Raw genomic sequence first — 19,790 nt, 5'->3', positions numbered from 1 at the left:
TTATATGTTGGACCCGGAGGCTGGTGGGGTGGTAGGTGTGGACAAGTGGAACCCTATTCCTAGTGCGGTGGCTGGAGGATGGAGTGAGAGCAGATGTGCATGAAATGGGGAAGATGCGTTTGAGAGCAGAGTTGATGGTGGAGGAAGGGAAGCCCCTTTCTTTAAAAAAGGAAGACATCTCCTTCGTCCTGGAATGTAAAGTCTCATCCTGAGAGCAGATGCGGCGGAGATGGAGGAATTGTGAGAAGGGAATGGCGTTTTTGCAAGAGACAGGGTGAGAAGAGGAATAGTCCAGATAGCTGTGAGAGTCAGTGTAGGCTTATATTAGATATCAGTAGATAAGTTGTCTCCAGAGACAGAGACAGAAAGATCTAGAAAGGGGAGGGAGGTGTCGGAAATGGACCAGGTAAACTTGAGGGCAGGGTGAAAGTTGGAGGCAAAGTTCATGAAGTCAACGAGCTCAGCATGCGTGCAGGAAGCAGCGCCAATGCAGTCGTCGATGTAGCGAAGGAAAAGTGGGGGACAGATACCAGAATAGGTCTGGAACATAGATTGTTCCACAAAACCAAAAAAAAGGCAGGCATAGCTGGGACCCATACGGGTGCCCATGGCTACACCTTTAGTTTGGATGAAGTGGGAGGAGCCAAAGGAGAAATTATTAAAAGTAAGGACTAATTCCGTTAGATGGAGCAGAGTGGCGGTAGAGGGGAGCTGGCTAGGTCTGGAATCCAGAAAGAAGCAGAGAGCTTTGAGACCTTCCTGATGGACGATGGAAGTATATTGGGACTGGACATCCATGGTGAAAATAAAGCGGTGGGCGCCAGGGAACTTAAAATCATCGAAAAGTTTAAGAGCATGAGAAGTGTCATGAACATAGGTAGGAAGGGATTGAACAAGGGGGGATAAAACAGTGTCAAGGTATGCAGAAATGAGTTCAGTGGGGCAGGAGCAAGCTGAGACAATGGGTCTACTTGGACAGGCAGGTCTGTGGATCTTGGGTAGGATCCTTATAGTTCCAAGACTGCCAACCTTAAAGTTCCCATAAGCCGCACTTCCCGTTTCTACCTCCTACCCAAGATCCAGTTATCCTGACGAATGGTCTCGGCCCGAAACGTTGACTGTACCTCTTCCCAGGGTTGCTCTCTGACCTGCTGCGTTCACCAGCAACTTTGATGTGTGTAGCTTGAAATTCCAGCATCTGCAGATTTCCCCGTTATTGTGTTAGTAACTGAGTAACTATTTACCATAACACTGTTTGTACACAAATTCTGAGAAATTCAAATTGCCAGAAGAGTGGTGTTTTGTTTGTCTATGTAATCACGCGTTGCATTGGTTTTATTGCGCCATAGTCATGTTCAATTGCAAGTTTAATTGTCACAACCATAAGCATGAAAATAGACAAACAAAACAGTGTTCCTCTGGGGCCAAAGTGCAAAATACAGACACACACAGCACTCAGTTATGATAGAAAAACATGCAGCAACAAAAAATAATAGAGCACAGTTCCCTGGGTGTCATGGACTGCAGATTATTGGTGCATGGGATATTATCCTGGAGCCAAGTCCCTGCAAGAAAAAGCACACAGCAGTCATCACAAGCTAATGCACCTGCACACAAATGCAGAAAAGCTTGTCTTCCATCGAGCGAACACTGGAAAGCAGCATTGACAGGAAGAGACTATCCGCAACCCATCACAGACAGAACTCTCTACAATGCTGCATCAACCCAGCACAGACTGAACTCTCTCCCACACTGCATCAACCCAGCACAGACTGAGCTCTCTCACACAGTGCATTAACCCAGCACAGACTGAGCTCTCTCCCACACTGCACCAACCCAGCACAGACTGAGCCCTCCCCCACACTGCACCAACCCAGCACAGACTGAGCTCTCTCCCATACTGCACCAACCCAGCACAGACTGAGATCTCTCAAACAATGCGCCAACCCAGCACAAGCTGAGCTCTCTCCCACACTGCACCAACCCAGCACAGACTGAGCTCTCCCACACTTAACCAACCCAGCACAGACTGAACTCTATCCCACACTGCACCAACCCAGCACAGACTGAGCTCTCTCCCACACTGCATCATCTCAGCACAGACTGAGCTCTCTCCCATACTGCATCAACCCAGCACAGAGATCTCTCCCACACTGCATCAACCCAGCACAGAGATCTCTCCCACACTGTATCAACCCAGCACAGACTGAGCACTCTCCCACACTGCACCAACCCAGCACAGACTGAGCTCTCTCCCACACTGCATCAATCCAGCACAGACTGAGCTCTCCCCCATACTGCACCAACCCAGCACAGACTGAGCTCTCTCCCAAAACGGACCGACCCAGCACAGTCTGAGCTCTCTCCCACACTGCATCAACCCAGCACAGACTGAGCTCTATCCCACACTGCATCAACCCAGCACAGACTGAGCTCTCTCCCACACTGCGCCAACTCAGCACAGACTGAACTCTCTCCCACACTGCACCAACCCAGCACAGACTGACTCTCTCCGACACTGCATCAACCCAGCACAGACTGAGCTCTCTCCCACACTGCACCAACCCAGGACAGACTGAGTTCTCTCCCACACTGCACCAACCCAGCACAGAATGAGCACTCTCCCAAACTGCGCCAACTCAGCACAGACTTAGGTCTCTCCCACACTGCATCAACCCAGCACAGATATGCTCTCTCCGACACTGCATCAACCCAGCGCAGACTGAGCTCTCTCCCACACTGCATCAACCCAGCACAGACTGAGCTCTCTACGACACTGCATCAACCCAACACAGACTGAGATCTCTCCCACACTGCACCAACCCAGCAGAGACTGAGCTCTCTCCCACACTGCATCAACCCTGCACAGACTGAGCTCTCTCCCACACTGCACCAACCCAGCACAGAATGAGCTCTCTCCCACAGTGCACCAACCCAGCACAGACTGAGCTCTCTCCCACACTGCGCCAACCCAGCACAGACTGAACTCTCTCCCACACGGCACCAAACCAGCACAGACTGAGCTCTCTCCCACACTGCACAAACCCAGCACAGACTGAGCTGCCTCCCACACTGCACCAACCCAGCACGGACTGAGCTGTCTCCCACACTGCACCAACCCAGCACAGACTTAGCTCTGTCACACACGGCACCAACCCAGCACAGACTGAGATCTCTCCCACACTACATCAACCTAGCACATACTGAGCTCTCTCCCACACTGCACGAACCCAGCACAGACTGAGCTCCCTCCCACACCGCAGCAACCCAGCACAGACTGGGCTCTCTCCCACAGTGCACGAACCCAGCACAGACTGAGCTCTCTCTCACACTGCACCAACCCAGCACAGACAGAGCTCCCTCCCACAGTGCGTCAACCCAGCACAGACTGAGCTCTCTCCCACAATGCAGCAACCTAGCAAAGACTGAGCTCTCTCCCACACTGCACCAACCAAGCACAGACTGTGCTCTCTCCCACACTGCATCAACCCAGCACAGACTGAGCTCTCTCCCACACTGCATCATCCAGCACAGACTGAGCTCTCTCCCACACTGCATCAACCCAGCACAGACCGAGATCTCTCCCACACTGCACGAACCCAGCACAGACTGAGCTCCCTCCCACACCGCAGCAACCCAGCACAGACTGGGCTCTCTCCCACAGTGCACGAACCCAGCACAGACTGAGCTCTCTCTCACACTGCACCAACCCAGCACAGACAGAGCTCCCTCCCACAGTGCGTCAACCCAGCACAGACTGAGCTCTCTCCCACAATGCAGCAACCTAGCAAAGACTGAGCTCTCTCCCACACTGCACCAACCAAGCACAGACTGTGCTCTCTCCCACACTGCATCAACCCAGCACAGACTGAGCTCTCTCCCACACTGCATCATCCAGCACAGACTGAGCTCTCTCCCACACTGCATCAACCCAGCACAGACCGAGATCTCTCCCACACTGCACCAACCCAGCACAGACTGAGCTCTCTCCCAAACTACGTCAACCCAGCAGAGACTGAGCTCTCTCCCACACTGCACCAACCCAGCACAGACTGAGCTCCCTCCCACACTGCGTCAACCCAGCACAGACTGAGCTCTCTCCGACACTGCATCAACCCAGCACAGACTGAGCTCTTTCCCACACTGCACCAACACAGCACAGACTGAGCTCCCTCCCACACTGCGTCAACCCAGCACAGAGTGAGTTCTCTCCCACACTGCATCAACCCAGCACAGACTGAGCTCTCTCCCACACTGCATCAACCCAGCACAGACGGAGCTCTCTCCCACACAGCATCAACCCAGCACAGACTGAGCTCTCTCCCACACTGCATCATCCAGCACAGACTGTGCTCTCTCCCACACCGCATCAACCCAGCACAGACTGAGCTCTCTCCCAAACAGCATCATCCAGAACAGACTGAGCTCTCTCCCACACTGCATCAACCCAGCACAGTGAGCTCTCTCCCACACTGCTTCAACCCAGCACAGACTGAGCTCTCTGCCAAACTGCGCCAACCAAGCACAGCCTAAACTCACTACCACACTGCATCAACCCAGCACAGACAGAGCTCTCTCCCACGCTGCATCAACCCAGCACAGACTGAGCTCTCTGCCAAACTGCGCCAACCAAGCACAGCCTAAACTCACTACCACACTGCATCAACCCAGCACAGACAGAGCTCTCTCCCACGCTGCATCAACCCAGCACAGACTGTGCTCTCTCACACACCGCATCAACCCAGCACAGACTGAGCTCTCTGCCACACTGCACCAACCCAGCATAGACAGAGCTCTCTCCCACACTGCTTCAACCCAGCACAGAATGTGCTCTCTCCCACACTACTCCAACCCAGAACAGACTCAGTAGTCTCCCACACTGCGCCAACCCAGCACATACTAAGCTCTCTCCCACACTGCACCAACACAGCACCGACTGAGCTCTCTCCCACACTGCAGCAACCCAGCACATAATGTGCTCGCTCCCACACAGCACCAACCCAGAACAGACTGAGATCTCTCCCACACTGCACCAAACCGGCACAGACCGAGCTCTCTCCCACACGACACCAACCAAGCATAGACTGAGCTCTATCCCATATTGCACCAACAAAGCACAGACTGAGCTCTCTCCCACACTACTCTAACCCAGCACAGACTGAGCTCTCTCCCACACTGCATCAACCCATCTCAGACTGAGCTCTCTCCCACACTTCGCCAACCCAGCACAGACTGAGCTCTCTCCCACACTGCATCAACCAGCACAGACTGAGCTCTCTCCCACACTGCTTCAACCCAGCACAGACTGAGCTCTCTCCCACACTGCGCCAACACAGCACAGACTGAGCTCTCTCCCACGCTGCATCAACCCAGCTCAGACTGAGCTCTCTCCCATGCTGCATCAACCCAGCACAGACTGAGGTCTCTCCCACGCTGCATCAACCCAGCACAGACTGAGCTCCCTCCCACACTGAGTCAACCCACCACAGACTGAGGTCTCACCCACACTGCATCAACCCAGCACAGACTGAGCTCTCTCCCACACTGCATCATCCAGCACAGACTGTGCTCTCTCCCACACCGCATCAACCCAGCACAGACTGAGCTCTTTCCCAAACAGCATCATCCAGCACAGACTGAACTCTCTCCCACACTGCATCCACCCAGCACAGAGTGAGCTCTCTCCCACACTGCTTCAACCCAGCACAGACTGAGCTCTCTGCCACGCTGCATCAACCGAGCACAGACTGTGCTCTCTCCCACACTGCACCAACCCAGCACAGACTGAGTTATCTCCCACACTGCGCCAACCCAGCAGAGAGCGCTCTGCCACACTGCATCAACCCAGCACCGACTGAGCTCTCTGCCACACTGCACCAACCCAGCACAGACTGAGCTGTCTCCCACGCTGCACCAACACAGCACAGAATGTGCTCTCTCCCACACTGCACCAACCCAGAACAGACTAAGCTCTCTCCCACACTGCGCCAACCCAGCACAGACTGAGCTCTCTCCCACACTGCGCCAATCCAGCACCGACTGAGCTCTCTCCCACACTGCACCAACCAAGCAGAGACTGAGCTCTCTCCCACACTGCACCAACCAAGCACAGACTGAGCTCTCTCCCACATTGCACCAACCGAGCACAGACTGAGCTCACTCCCACACTACCCCAACCCAGTACAGATGAGCTCTCTCCCACACTGCAACAAGTCAGCACACACTGAGCTCGCACCTACACTGCATCAACCCAGCACAGACTGAGATCTCTCCCACACTGCACTGACCCAGCACAGACTGAGCTCTCTCCCACACTGCATCAACCCAGCACAGACTGAGATCTGTCCCTCACTGCATCATTCAGCACAGACTTTGCTCTAACCCACACTGCACCAACCCAGCACCAACTGAGCTCTCTCCCACACTGCATCACCCAGCACAGACTGAGCTCTCTCCCACACTGCACCAACCCAGCACAGACTGAGCTATCTCCCACACTGCGTCAACCCAGTACAGACTGAGGTCTCTCCCACACTGCACCAACCCAGCACAGACTGAGCTCTCTCCCACACTGCATCAACCCAGCACAGACTGAGCTCTCTCCTACACTGCACCAACGCAGCACAGACTGAGCACTCTCCCACACTGCATCAACCTAGCACAGACTGAGCTCTCTCCCACACTGCGCCAACTCAGCACAGAATGAGCTCTCTCCCACAGTGCACCAACCCAGCACAGACTGAGCTCTCTCCCACACTGCGCCAACCCAGCACAGACTGAACTCTCTCCCACACGGCACCAAACCAGCACAGACTGAGCTCTCTCCCAGACTGCACAAACCCAGCACAGACTGAGATGCCTCCCACACTGCACCAACCCAGCACGGACTGAGCTGTCTCCCACACTGCACCAACCCAGCACAGACTTAGCTCTGTCACACACGGCACCAACCCAGCACAGACTGAGATCTCTCCCACACTACATCAACCTAGCACATACTGAGCTCTCTCCCACACTGCACGAACCCAGCACAGACTGAGCTCTCTCTCAGACTGCACCAACCCAGCACAGACTAAGCTCCCTCCCACAGTGCGTCAACCCAGCACAGACTGAGCTCTCTCCCACAATGCAGCAACCTAGCAAAGACTGAGATCTCTCCCACACTGCACCAACCAAGCACAGAGTGTGCTCTCTCCCACACTGCATCAACCCAGCACAGACTGAGCTCTCTCCCACACTGCATCATCCAGCACAGACTGAGCTCTCTCCCACACTGCATCAACCCAGCACAGACCGAGATCTCTCCCACACTGCACCAACCCAGCACAGACTGAGCTCTCTCCCAAACTACGTCAACCCAGCAGAGACTGAGCTCTCTCCCACACTGCACCAACACAGCACAGACTGAGCTCCCTCCCACACTGCGTCAACCCAGCACAGAGTGAGTTCTCTCCCACACTGCATCAACCCAGCACAGACTGAGCTCTCTCCCACACTGCATCATCCAACACAGACTGTGCTCTCTCCCATACCGCATCAACCCAGCACAGACTGAGCTCTCTCCCAAACAGCATCATCCAGAACAGACTGAGCTCTCTCCCACACTGCATCAACCCAGCACAGACTGAGCTCTCTCCCACACTGCATCATCCAGCACAGACTGTGCTCTCTCCCACACCGCATCAACCCAGCACAGACTGAGCTCTCTCCCAAACAGCATCTTCCAGAACAGACTGAGCTCTCTCCCACACTGCATCAACCCAGCACAGTGAGCTCTCTCCCACACTGCTTCAACCCAGCACAGACTGAGCTCTCTCCCACACTGCATCATCCAGCACAGACTGTGCTCTCTCCCACACCGCATCAACCCAGCACAGACTGAGCTCTCTCCCAAACAGCATCATCCAGAACAGACTGAGCTCTCTCCCACACTGCATCAACCCAGCACAGTGAGCTCTCTCCCACACTGCTTCAACCCAGCACAGACTGAGCTCTCTGCCAAACTGCGCCAACCAAGCACAGCCTAAACTCACTACCACAATGCATCAACCCAGCACAGACAGAGCTCTCTCCCACGCTGCATCAACCCAGCACAGACTGTGCTCTCTCACACACCGCATCAACCCAGCACAGACTGAGCTCTCTGCCACACTGCACCAACCCAGCATAGACAGAGCTATCTCACACACTGCGCCAACCCAGCACCGACTGAGCTCTCTCCCACACTGAACCAACAAAGCACAGAATGTGCTCTCTCCCACACTACTCCAACCCAGAACAGACTCAGTAGTCTCCCACACTGCGCCAACCCAGCACAGACTGAGTAGTCTCCCAAACTGCGCCAACCCAGCACCGACAGAGCTCTCTCCCATACTGCACCAACCCAGAATAGACTGAGTAGTCTCCCACACTGCGCCAACCCAGCACATACTAAGCTCTCTCCCACACTGCACCAACACAGCACCGACTGAGCTCTCTCCCACACTACCCCAACCCAGTACAGATGAGCTCTCTCCCACACTGCAACAAGTCAGCACCGACTGAGCTCGCACCTACACTGCATCAACCCAGCACAGACTGAGATCTCTCCCACACTGCACTGACCCAGCACAGACTGAGCTCTCTCCCACACTGCATCAACCCAGCACAGACTGAGATCTGTCCCTCACTGCATCATTCAGCACAGACTTTGCTCTAACCCACACTGCACCAACCCAGCACCAACTGAGCTCTCTCCCACACTGCATCACCCAGCACAGACTGTGCTCTCTCCCACACTGCATCAACCCAGCACAGACTGAGCTCTCTCCCACACTGCATCATCCAGCACAGACTGAGCTCTCTCCCACACTGCATCAACCCAGCACAGACCGAGATCTCTCCCACACTTCACCAACCCAGCACAGACTGAGCTCTCTCCCAAACTACGTCAACCCAGCAGAGACTGAGCTCTCTCCCACACTGCACCAACACAGCACAGACTGAGCTCCCTCCCACACTGCGTCAACCCAGCACAGAGTGAGTTCTCTCCCACACTGCATCAACCCAGCACAGACTGAGCTCTCTCCCACACTGCATCATCCAGCACAGACTGTGCTCTCTCCCACACTGCATCAACCCAGCACAGACGGAGCTCTCTCCCACACTGCCTCAACCCAGCACAGACTGAGCTCTCTCCCACACTGCATCATGCAGCACAGAGTGTGCTCTCTCCCACACTGCATCAACCCAGCACAGTGAGCTCTCTCCCACACTGCTTCAACCCAGCACAGACTGAGCTCTCTGCCAAACTGCGCCAACCAAGCACAGCCTAAACTCACTACCACACTGCATCAACGCAGCACAGACAGAGCTCTCTCCCACGTTGCATCAACCCAGCACAGACTGTGCTCTCTCACACACCGCATCAACCCAGCACAGACTGAGCTCTCTGCCACACTGCACCAACCCAGCATAGACAGAGCTCTCTCCCACACTGCTTCAACCCAGCACAGACTGAGCTCTCTGCCAAACTGCGCCAACAAAGCACAGCCTAAACTCACTACCACACTGCATCAACCCAGCACAGACAGAGCTCTCTCCCACACTGAACCAACAAAGCACAGAATGTGCTCTCTCCCACACTACTCTAACCCAGAACAGACTCAGTAGTCTCCCACACTGCGCCAACCCAGCACATACTAAGCTCTCTCCCACACTGCACCAACACAGCACCGACTCAGCTCTCTCCCACACTGCAGCAACCCAGCACATAATGTGCTCGCTCCCACACAGCACCAACCCAGAACAGACTGAGATCTCTCCCACACTGCACCAAACCGGCACAGACCGAGCTCTCTCCCACACGACACCAACCAAGCATAGACTGAGCTCTCTCCCATATTGCACCAACAAAGCACAGACTGAGCTCTCTCCCACGCTGCATCAACCCATCTCAGACTGAGCTCTCTCCCACACTTCGCCAACCCAGCACAGACTGAGCTCTCTCCCACACTGCATCAACCAGCACAGACTGAGCTCTCTCCCACAATGCTTCAACCCAGCACAGACTGAGCTATCTCCCACACTGCATCAACCCAGCTCAGACTGAGCTCTCTCCCATGCTGCATCAACCCAGCACAGACTGAGGTCTCTCCCACGCTGCATCAACCCAGCACAGACTGAGCAAACTCCCACACTGAGTCAACCCACCACAGACTGAGGTCTCACCCACACTGCATCAACCCAGCACAGACTGAGCTCTCTCCCACACTGCATCATCCAGCACAGACTGTGCTCTCTCCCACACCGCATCAACCCAGCACAGACTGAGCTCTTTCCCAAACAGCATCATCCAGCACAGACTGAACTCTCTCCCACACTGCATCCACCCAGCACAGAGTGAGCTCTCTCCCACACTGCTTCAACCCAGCACAGACTGAGCTCTCTGCCACGCTGCATCAACCGAGCACAGACTGTGCTCTCTCCCACACTGCACCAACCCAGCACAGACTGAGTTATCTCCCACAATGCAGCAACCTAGCAAAGACTGAGATCTCTCCCACACTGCACCAACCCAGCACCGACTGAGCTCTCTGCCACACTGCACCAACCCAGCACAGACTGAGCTGTCTCCCACACTGCACCAACACACCACAGAATGTGCTCTCTCCCACACTGCACCAACCCAGAACAGACTGAGCTCTCTCCCACACTGCGCCAAGCCAGCACAGACTGAGCTCTCTCCCACACTGCGCCAATCCAGCACCGACTGAGCTCTCTCCCACACTGCACCAACCAAGCAGAGACTGAGCTCTCTCCCACACTGCACCAACCAAGCACAGACTGAGCTCTCTCCCACATTGCACCAACCGAGCACAGACTGAGCTCACTCCCACACTACCCCAACCCAGTACAGATGAGCTCTCTCCCACACTGCACCAACACAGCACAGACTGAGCTCCCTCCCACACTGCGTCAACCCAGCACAGAGTGAGTTCTCTCCCACACTGCATCAACCCAGCACAGACTGAGCTCTCTCCCACACTGCATCATCCAGCACAGACTGTGCTCTCTCCCACACCGCATCAACCCAGCACAGACTGAGCTCTCTCCCAAACAGCATCATCCAGAACAGACTGAGCTCTCTCCCACACTGCATCAACCCAGCACAGTGAGCTCTCTCCCACACTGCTTCAACCCAGCACAGACTGAGCTCTCTGCCAAACTGCTCCAACGCAGCACAGACTGAGCTCTCTCCCACACTGCATCAACCCAGCACAGACTGAGCTCTCTCCCACACTGCATCAACCCAGCACAGACTGAGCTCTCTCCCACACTGCACCAACCCAGCACAGACTGAGCGCTCTCCCACACTGCATCAACCTAGCACAGACTGAGCTCTCTCCCACACTGCGCCAACCCAGCACAGAATGAGCTCTCTCCCACACGGCACCAAACCAGCACAGACTGAGCTGCCTCCCACACTGCACCAACCCAGCACGGACTGAGCTGTCTCCCACACTGCACCAACCCAGCACAGACTTAGCTCCGTCACACACGGCACCAACCCAGCACAGACTGAGATCTCTCCCACACTACATCAACCTAGCACATACTGAGCTCTCTCCCACACTGCACGAACCCAGCACAGACTGAGCTCTCTCCCACAGTGCACGAACCCAGCACAGACTGAGCTCTCTCTCACACTGCACCAACCCAGCACAGACTGAGCTCCCTCCCACAGTGCGTCAACCCAGCACAGACTGAGCTCTCTCCCACACTGCGCCAATCCAGCACCGACTGAGCTCTCTCCCACACTGCACCAACCAAGCAGAGACTGAGCTCTCTCCCACACTGCACCAACCAAGCACAGACTGAGCTCTCTCCCACATTGCACCAACCGAGCACAAACTGAGCTCACTCCCGCACTACCCCAACCCAGTACAGATGAGCTCTCTCCCACACTGCAACAAGTCAGCACAGACTGAGCTCGCACCTACACTGCATCAACCCAGCACAGACTGAGATCTCTCCCACACTGCACTGACCCAGCACAGACTGAGCTCTCTCCCACACTGCATCAACCCAGCACAGACTGAGATCTGTCCCTCACTGCATCATTCAGCACAGACTTTGCTCTAACCCACACTGCACCAACCCAGCACCAACTGAGCTCTCTCCCACACTGCATCACACAGCACAGACTGAGCTCTCTCCCACACTGCACCAACCCAGCACAGACTGAGCTATCTCCCACACTGCATCATCCAGCACAGACTGAGCTATCTCCCACACTGCATCAACCCAGCACAGACTGAGCTCTCTCCCACACTGCATCAACCCAGCACAGACTGAGCTCTCTCCCACACTGCACCAACCCAGCACAGACTGAGCGCTCTCCAACACTGCATCAACCTAGCACAGACTGAGCTCTCTCCCACACTGCGCCAACCCAGCACAGAATGAGCTCTCTCCCACACGGCACCAAACCAGCACAGACTGAGCTCTCTCCCACACTGCACAAACCCAGCACAGACTGAGCTGCTTCCCACACTGCACCAACCCAGCACGGACTGAGCTGTCTCCCACACTGCACCAACCCAGCACAGACTTAGCTCTGTCACACACGGCACCAACCCAGCACAGACTGAGATCTCTCCCACACTACATCAACCTAGCACATACTGAGCTCTCTCCCACACTGCACAAACCCAGCACAGACTGAGCTCTCTCCCACAGTGCACGAACCCAGCACAGACTGAGCTCTCTCTCACACTGCACCAACCCAGCACAGACTGAGCTCCCTCCCACAGTGCGTCAACCCAGCACAGACTGAGCTCTCTCCCACAATGCAGCAACCTAGCAAAGACTGAGATCTCTCCCACACTGCACCAACCAAGCACAGACTGTGCTCTCTCCCACACTGCATCAACCCAGCACAGACTGAGCTCTCTCCCACACTGCATCATCCAGCACAGACTGAGCTCTCTCCCACACTGCATCAACCCAGCACAGACCGAGATCTCTCCCACACTTCACCAACCCAGCACAGACTGAGCTCTCTCCCAAACTACGTCAACCCAGCAGAGACTGAGCTCTCTCCCACACTGCACCAACACAGCACAGACTGAGCTCCCTCCCACACTGCGTCAACCCAGCACAGAGTGAGTTCTCTCCCACACTGCATCAACCCAGCACAGACTGAGCTCTCTCCCACACTGCATCATCCAGCACAGACTGTGCTCTCTCCCACACCGCATCAACCCAGCACAGACTGAGCTCTCTCCCAAACAGCATCATCCAGAACAGACTGAGCTCTCTCCCACACTGCATCAACCCAGCACAGACTGAGCTCTCTCCCACACTGCATCATCCAGCAGAGACTGTGCTCTCTCCCACACCGCATCAACCCAGCACAGACTGAGCTCTCTCCCAAACAGCATCATCCAGAACAGACTGAGCTCTCTCCCACACTGCATCAACCCAGCACAGTGAGCTCTCTCCCACACTGCTTCAACCCAGCACAGACTGAGCTCTCTGCCAAACTGCACCAACCCAGCACAGACTGAGCTCTCTCCCACACTGCATCAACCCAGCACAGACTGAGCTCTCTCCCACACTGCATCAACCCAGCACAGACTGAGCTCTCTCCCACACTGCACCAACCCAGCACAGACTGAGCGCTCTCCCACACTGCATCAACCTAGCACAGACTGAGCTCTCTCCCACACTGCGCCAACCCAGCACAGAATGAGCTCTCTCCCACACGGCACCAAACCAGCACAGACTGAGCTCTCTCCCACACTGCACAAACCCAGCACAGACTGAGCTGCCTCCCACACTGCACCAACCCAGCACAGACTTAGCTCTGTCACACACGGCACCAACCCAGCACAGACTGAGATCTCTCCCACACTACATCAACCTAGCACATACTGAGCTCTCTCCCACACTGCACGAACCCAGCACAGACTGAGCTCTCTCCCACAGTGCACGAACCCAGCACAGACTGAGCTCTCTTTCACACTGCACCAACCCAGCACAGACTGAGCTCCCTCCCACAGTGCGTCAACCCAGCACAGACTGAGCTCTCTCCCACAATGCAGCAACCTAGCAAAGACTGAGATCTCTCCCACACTGCACCAACCAAGCACAGACTGTGCTCTCTCCCACACTGCATCAACCCAGCATAGACTGAGCTCTCTCCCACACTGCATCATCCAGCACAGACTGAGCTCTCTCCCACACTGCATCAACCCAGCACAGATCGAGATCTCTCCCACACTGCACCAACCCAGCACAGACTGAGCTCTCTCCCAAACTACGTCAACCCAGCAGAGACTGAGCTCTCTCCCACACTGCACCAACACAGCACAGACTGAGCTCCCTCACACACTGCGTCAACCCAGCACAGAGTGAGTTCTCTCCCACACTGCATCAACCCAGCACAGACTGAGCTCTCTCCCACACTGCATCATCCAGCACAGACTGTGCTCTCTCCCACACCGCATCAACCCAGCACAGACTGAGCTCTCTCCCAAACAGCATCATCCGGAACAGACTGAGCTCTCTCCCACACTGCATCAACACAGCACAGACTGAGCTCTCTCCCACACTGCATCATCCAGCACAGACTGTGCTCTCTCCCACACCGCATTAACCCAGCACAGACTGAGCTCTCTCCCAAACAGCATCATCCAGAACAGACTGAGCTCTCTCCCACACTGCATCAATCCAGCACAGTGAGCTCTCTCCCACACTGCTTCAACCCAGCACAGACTGAGCTCTCTGCCAAACTGCGCCAACCAAGCACAGCCTAAACTCACTACCACACTGCATCAACCCAGCACAGACAGAGCTCTCTCCCACGCTGCATCAACCCAGCACAGACTGTGCTCTCTCACACACCGCATCAACCCAGCACAGACTGAGCTCTCTGCCACACTGCACCAACCCAGCATAGACAGAGCTATCTCACACACTGCGCCAACCCAGCACCGAATGAGCTCTCTCCCACACTGAACCAACAAAGCACAGAATGTGCTCTCTCCCACACTACTCCAACCCAGAACAGACTCAGTAGTCTCCCACACTGCGCCAACCCAGCACAGACTGAGTAGTCTCCCACACTGCACCAACACAGCACCGACTGAGCTCTCTCCCACACTACCCCAACCCAGTACAGATGAGCTCTCTCCCACACTGCAACAAGTCAGCACAGACTGAGCTCGCACCTACACTGCATCAACCCAGCACAGACTGAGATCTCTCCCACACTGCACTGACCCAGCACAGACTGAGCTCTCTCCCACACTGCATCAACCCAGCACAGACTGAGATCTGTCCCTCACTGCATCATTCAGCACAGACTTTGCTCTAACCCACACTGCACCAACCCAGCACCAACTGAGCTCTCTCCCACACTGCATCACCCAGCACAGACTGAGCTCTCTCCCATACTGCACCAACCCAGCACAGACTGAGCTATCTCCCACACTGCGTCAACCCAGTACAGACTGAGGTCTCTCCCACACTGCATCAACCCAGCACAGACTGAGCTCTCTCCCACACTGCACCAACCCAGCACAGACTGAGCGCTCTCCCACACTGCATCAACCTAGCACAGACTGAGCTCTCTCCCAAACTGCGCCAACCCAGCACAGAATGAGCTCTCTCCCACAGTGCACCAACCCAGCACAGACTGAGCTCTCTCCCACACTGCGCCAACCCAGCACAGACTGAACTCTCTCCCACACGGCACCAAACCAGCACAGACTGAGCTCTCTCCCACACTGCACAAACCCAGCACAGACTGAGCTGCCTCCCACACTGAACCAACCCAGCACGGACTGAGCTGTCTCCCACACTGCACCAACCCAGCACAGACTTAGCTCTGTCACACACGGCACCAACCCAGCACAGACTGAGATCTCTCCCACACTACATCAACCTAGCACATACTGAGCTCTCTCCCACACTGCACGAACCCAGCACAGACTGAGCTCTCTCCCACACCGCAGCAACCCAGCACAGACTGAGCTCTCTCCCACAGTGCACGAACCCAGCACAGACTGAGCTCTCTCTCACACTGCACCAACCCAGCACAGACTGAGCTCCCTCCCACAGTGCGTCAACCCAGCACAGACTGAGCTCTCTCCCACAATGCAGCAACCTAGCAAAGACTGAGCTCTCTCCCACACTGCACCAACCAAGCACAGACTGTGCTCTCTCCAACACTGCACCAACCCAGCACCAACTGAGCTCTCTCCCACACTGCATCACCCAGCACAGACTGAGCTCTCTCCCACACTGCACCAACCCAGCACTGACTGAGCTATCTCCCACACTGCGTCAACCCAGTACAGACTGAGGTCTCTCCCACACTGCACCAACCCAGCACAGACTGAGCTCTCTCCCACACTGCATCAACCCAGCACAGACTGAGCTCTCTCCCACACTGCACCAACCCAGCACAGACTGAGCGCTCTCCCACACTGCATCAACCTAGCACAGACTGAGCTCTCTCCCACACTGCGCCAACCCAGCACAGAATGAGCTCTCTCCCACAGTGCACCAACCCAGCACAGACTGAGCTCTCTCCCACACTGCACCAACCAAGCACAGACTGAACTCTCTCCCACACGGCACCAAACCAGCACAGACTGAGCTCTCTCCCACACTGCACAAACCCAGCACAGACTGAGCTGCCTCCCACACTGCACCAACCCAGCACGGACGGAGCTGTCTCCCACACTGCACCAACCCAGCACAGACTTAGCTCTGTCACACACGGCACCAACCCAGCACAGACTGAGATCTCTCCCACAATACATCAACCTAGCACATACTGAGCTCTCTCCCACACTGCACGAACCCAGCACAGACTGAGCTCTCTCCCACACCGCAGCAACCCAGCACAGACTGAGCTCTCTCCCACAGTGCACGAACCCAGCACAGACTGAGCTCTCTCTCACACTGCACCAACCCAGCACAGACTGAGCATCCTCCCACAGTGCGTCAACCCAGCACAGACTGAGCTCTCTCCCACAATGCAGCAACCTAGCAAAGACTGAGATCTCTCCCACACTGCACCAACCAAGCACAGACTGTGCTCTCTCCCACACTGCATCAACCCAGCACAGACTGAGCTCTCTCCCACACTGCATCAACCCAGCACAGACTGAGCTCTCTCCCACACTGCACCAACCAAGCACAGACTGTGCTCTCTCCCACACTGCATCAACCCAGCACAGACTGAGCTCTCTCCCACACTGCATCATCCAGCACAGACTGAGCTCTCTCCCACACTGCATCAACCCAGCACAGACCGAGATCTCTCCCACACTGCACCAACCCAGCACAGACTGAGCTCTCTCCCAAACTACGTCAACCCAGCAGAGACTGAGCTCTCTCCCACACTGCACCAACACAGCACAGACTGAGCTCCCTCCCACACTGCGTCAACCCAGCACAGAGTGAGTTCTCTCCCACACTGCATCAACCCAGCACAGACTGAGCTCTCTCCCACACTGCATCATCCAGCACAGACTGTGCTCTCTCCCACACTGCATCAACCCAGCACAGACGGAGCTCTCTCCCACACTGCATCAACCCAGCACAGACTGAGCTCTCTCCCACACTGCATCATCCAGCTCAGACTGTGCTCTCTCCCACACTGCATCAACCCAGCACAGACTGAGCTCTCTCCCAAACAGCATCATCCAGAACAGACTGAGCTCTCTCCCACACTGCATCAACCCAGCACAGTGAGCTCTCTCCCACACTGCTTCAAACCAGCACAGACTGAGCTCTCTGCCAAACTGCGCCAACCAAGCACAGCCTAAACTCACTACCACACTGCATCAACCCAGCACAGACAGAGCTCTCTCCCACGCTGCATCAACCCAGCAGACTGTGCTCTCTCACACACCGCATCAACCCAGCACAGACTGAGCTCTCTGCCACACTGCACCAACCCAGCATAGACAGAGCTATCTCACACACTGCGCCAACCCGGCACCGACTGAGCTCTCTCCCACACTGAACCAACAAAGCACAGAATGTGCTCTCTTCCACACTACTCCAACCCAGAACAGACTCAGTAGTCTCCCACACTGCGCCAACCCAGCACAGACTGAGTAGTCTCCCAAACTGCGCCAACCCAGCACCGACAGAGCTCTCTCCCACACTGCACCAACCCAGAACAGACTGAGCTCTCTCCCACACTGCACCAACCCAGAATAGACTGAGTAGTCTCCCACACTGCGCCAACCCAGCACATACTAAGCTCTCTCCCACACTGCACCAACACAGCACCGACTGAGCTCTCTCCCACACTACCCCAACCCAGTACAGATGAGCTCTCTCCCACACTGCAACAAGTCAGCACAGACTGAGCTCGCACCTACACTGCATCAACCCAGCACAGACTGAGATCTCTCCCACACTGCACTGACCCAGCACAGACTGAGCTCTCTCCCACACTGCATCAACCCAGCACAGACTGAGATCTGTCCCTCACTGCATCATTCAGCACAGACTTTGCTCTAACCCACACTGCACCAACCCAGCACCAACTGAGCTCTCTCCCACACTGCATCACCCAGCACAGACAGAGCTCTCTCCCACACTGCACCAACCCAGCACAGACTGAGATATCTCCCACACTGCGTCAACCCAGTACAGACTGAGGTCTCTCCCACACTGCACCAACCCAGCACAGACTGAGCTCTCTCCCACACTGCATCAACCCAGCACAGACTGAGCTCTCTCCCACACTGCACCAACCCAGCACAGACTGAGCGCTCTCCCACACTGCATCAACCTAGCACAGACTGAGCTCTCTCCCACACTGCGCCAACCCAGCACAGAATGAGCTCTCTCCCACAGTGCACCAACCCAGCACAGACTGAGCTCTCTCCCACACTGTGCCAACCCAGCACAGACTGAACTCTCTCCCACACGGCACCAAACCAGCACAGACTGAGCTCTCTCCCACACTGCACAAACCCAGCACAGACTGAGCTGCCTCCCACACTGAACCAACCCAGCACGGACTGAGCTGTCTCCCACACTGCACCAACCCAGCACAGACTTAGCTCTGTCACACACGGCACCAACCCAGCACAGACTGAGATCTCTCCCACACTACATCAACCTAGCACATACTGAGCTCTCTACCACACTGCACGAACCCAGCACAGACTGAGCTCTCTCCCACACCACAGCAACCCAGCACAGACTGAGCTCTCTCCCACAGTGCACGAACCCAGCACAGACTGAGCTCTCTCTCACACTGCACCAACCCAGCACAGACTGAGCTCCCTCCCACAGTGCGTCAACCCAACACAGACTGAGCTCTCTCCCACACTGCATCATCCAGCACAGACTGAGCTCTCTCCCACACTGCATCAACCCAGCACAGACCGAGATCTCTCCCACACTGCACCAACCCAGCACAGACTGAGCTCTCTCCCAAACTACGTCAACCCAGCAGAGACTGAGCTCTCTCCCACACTGCACCAACACAGCACAGACTGAGCTCCCTCCCACACTGCGTCAACCCAGCACAGAGTGAGTTCTCTCCCACACTGCATCAACCCAGCACAGACTGAGCTCTCTCCCACACTGCATCATCCAGCACAGACTGTGCTCTCTCCCACACTGCATCAACCCAGCACAGACGGAGCTCTCTCCCACACTGCATCAACCCAGCACAGACTGAGCTCTCTCCCACACTGCATCATCCAGCACAAACTGAGCTCTCTCCCACACTGCATCAACCAGCACAGACTGAGCTCTCTCCCACA

This window comes from Mobula birostris, chromosome 6 (genome assembly GCF_030028105.1).
Source record: "Mobula birostris isolate sMobBir1 chromosome 6, sMobBir1.hap1, whole genome shotgun sequence".
Taxonomy (NCBI): Eukaryota; Metazoa; Chordata; class Chondrichthyes; order Myliobatiformes; family Myliobatidae; genus Mobula; species Mobula birostris.
Note: the sequence above shows the minus strand (reverse complement) of the source record.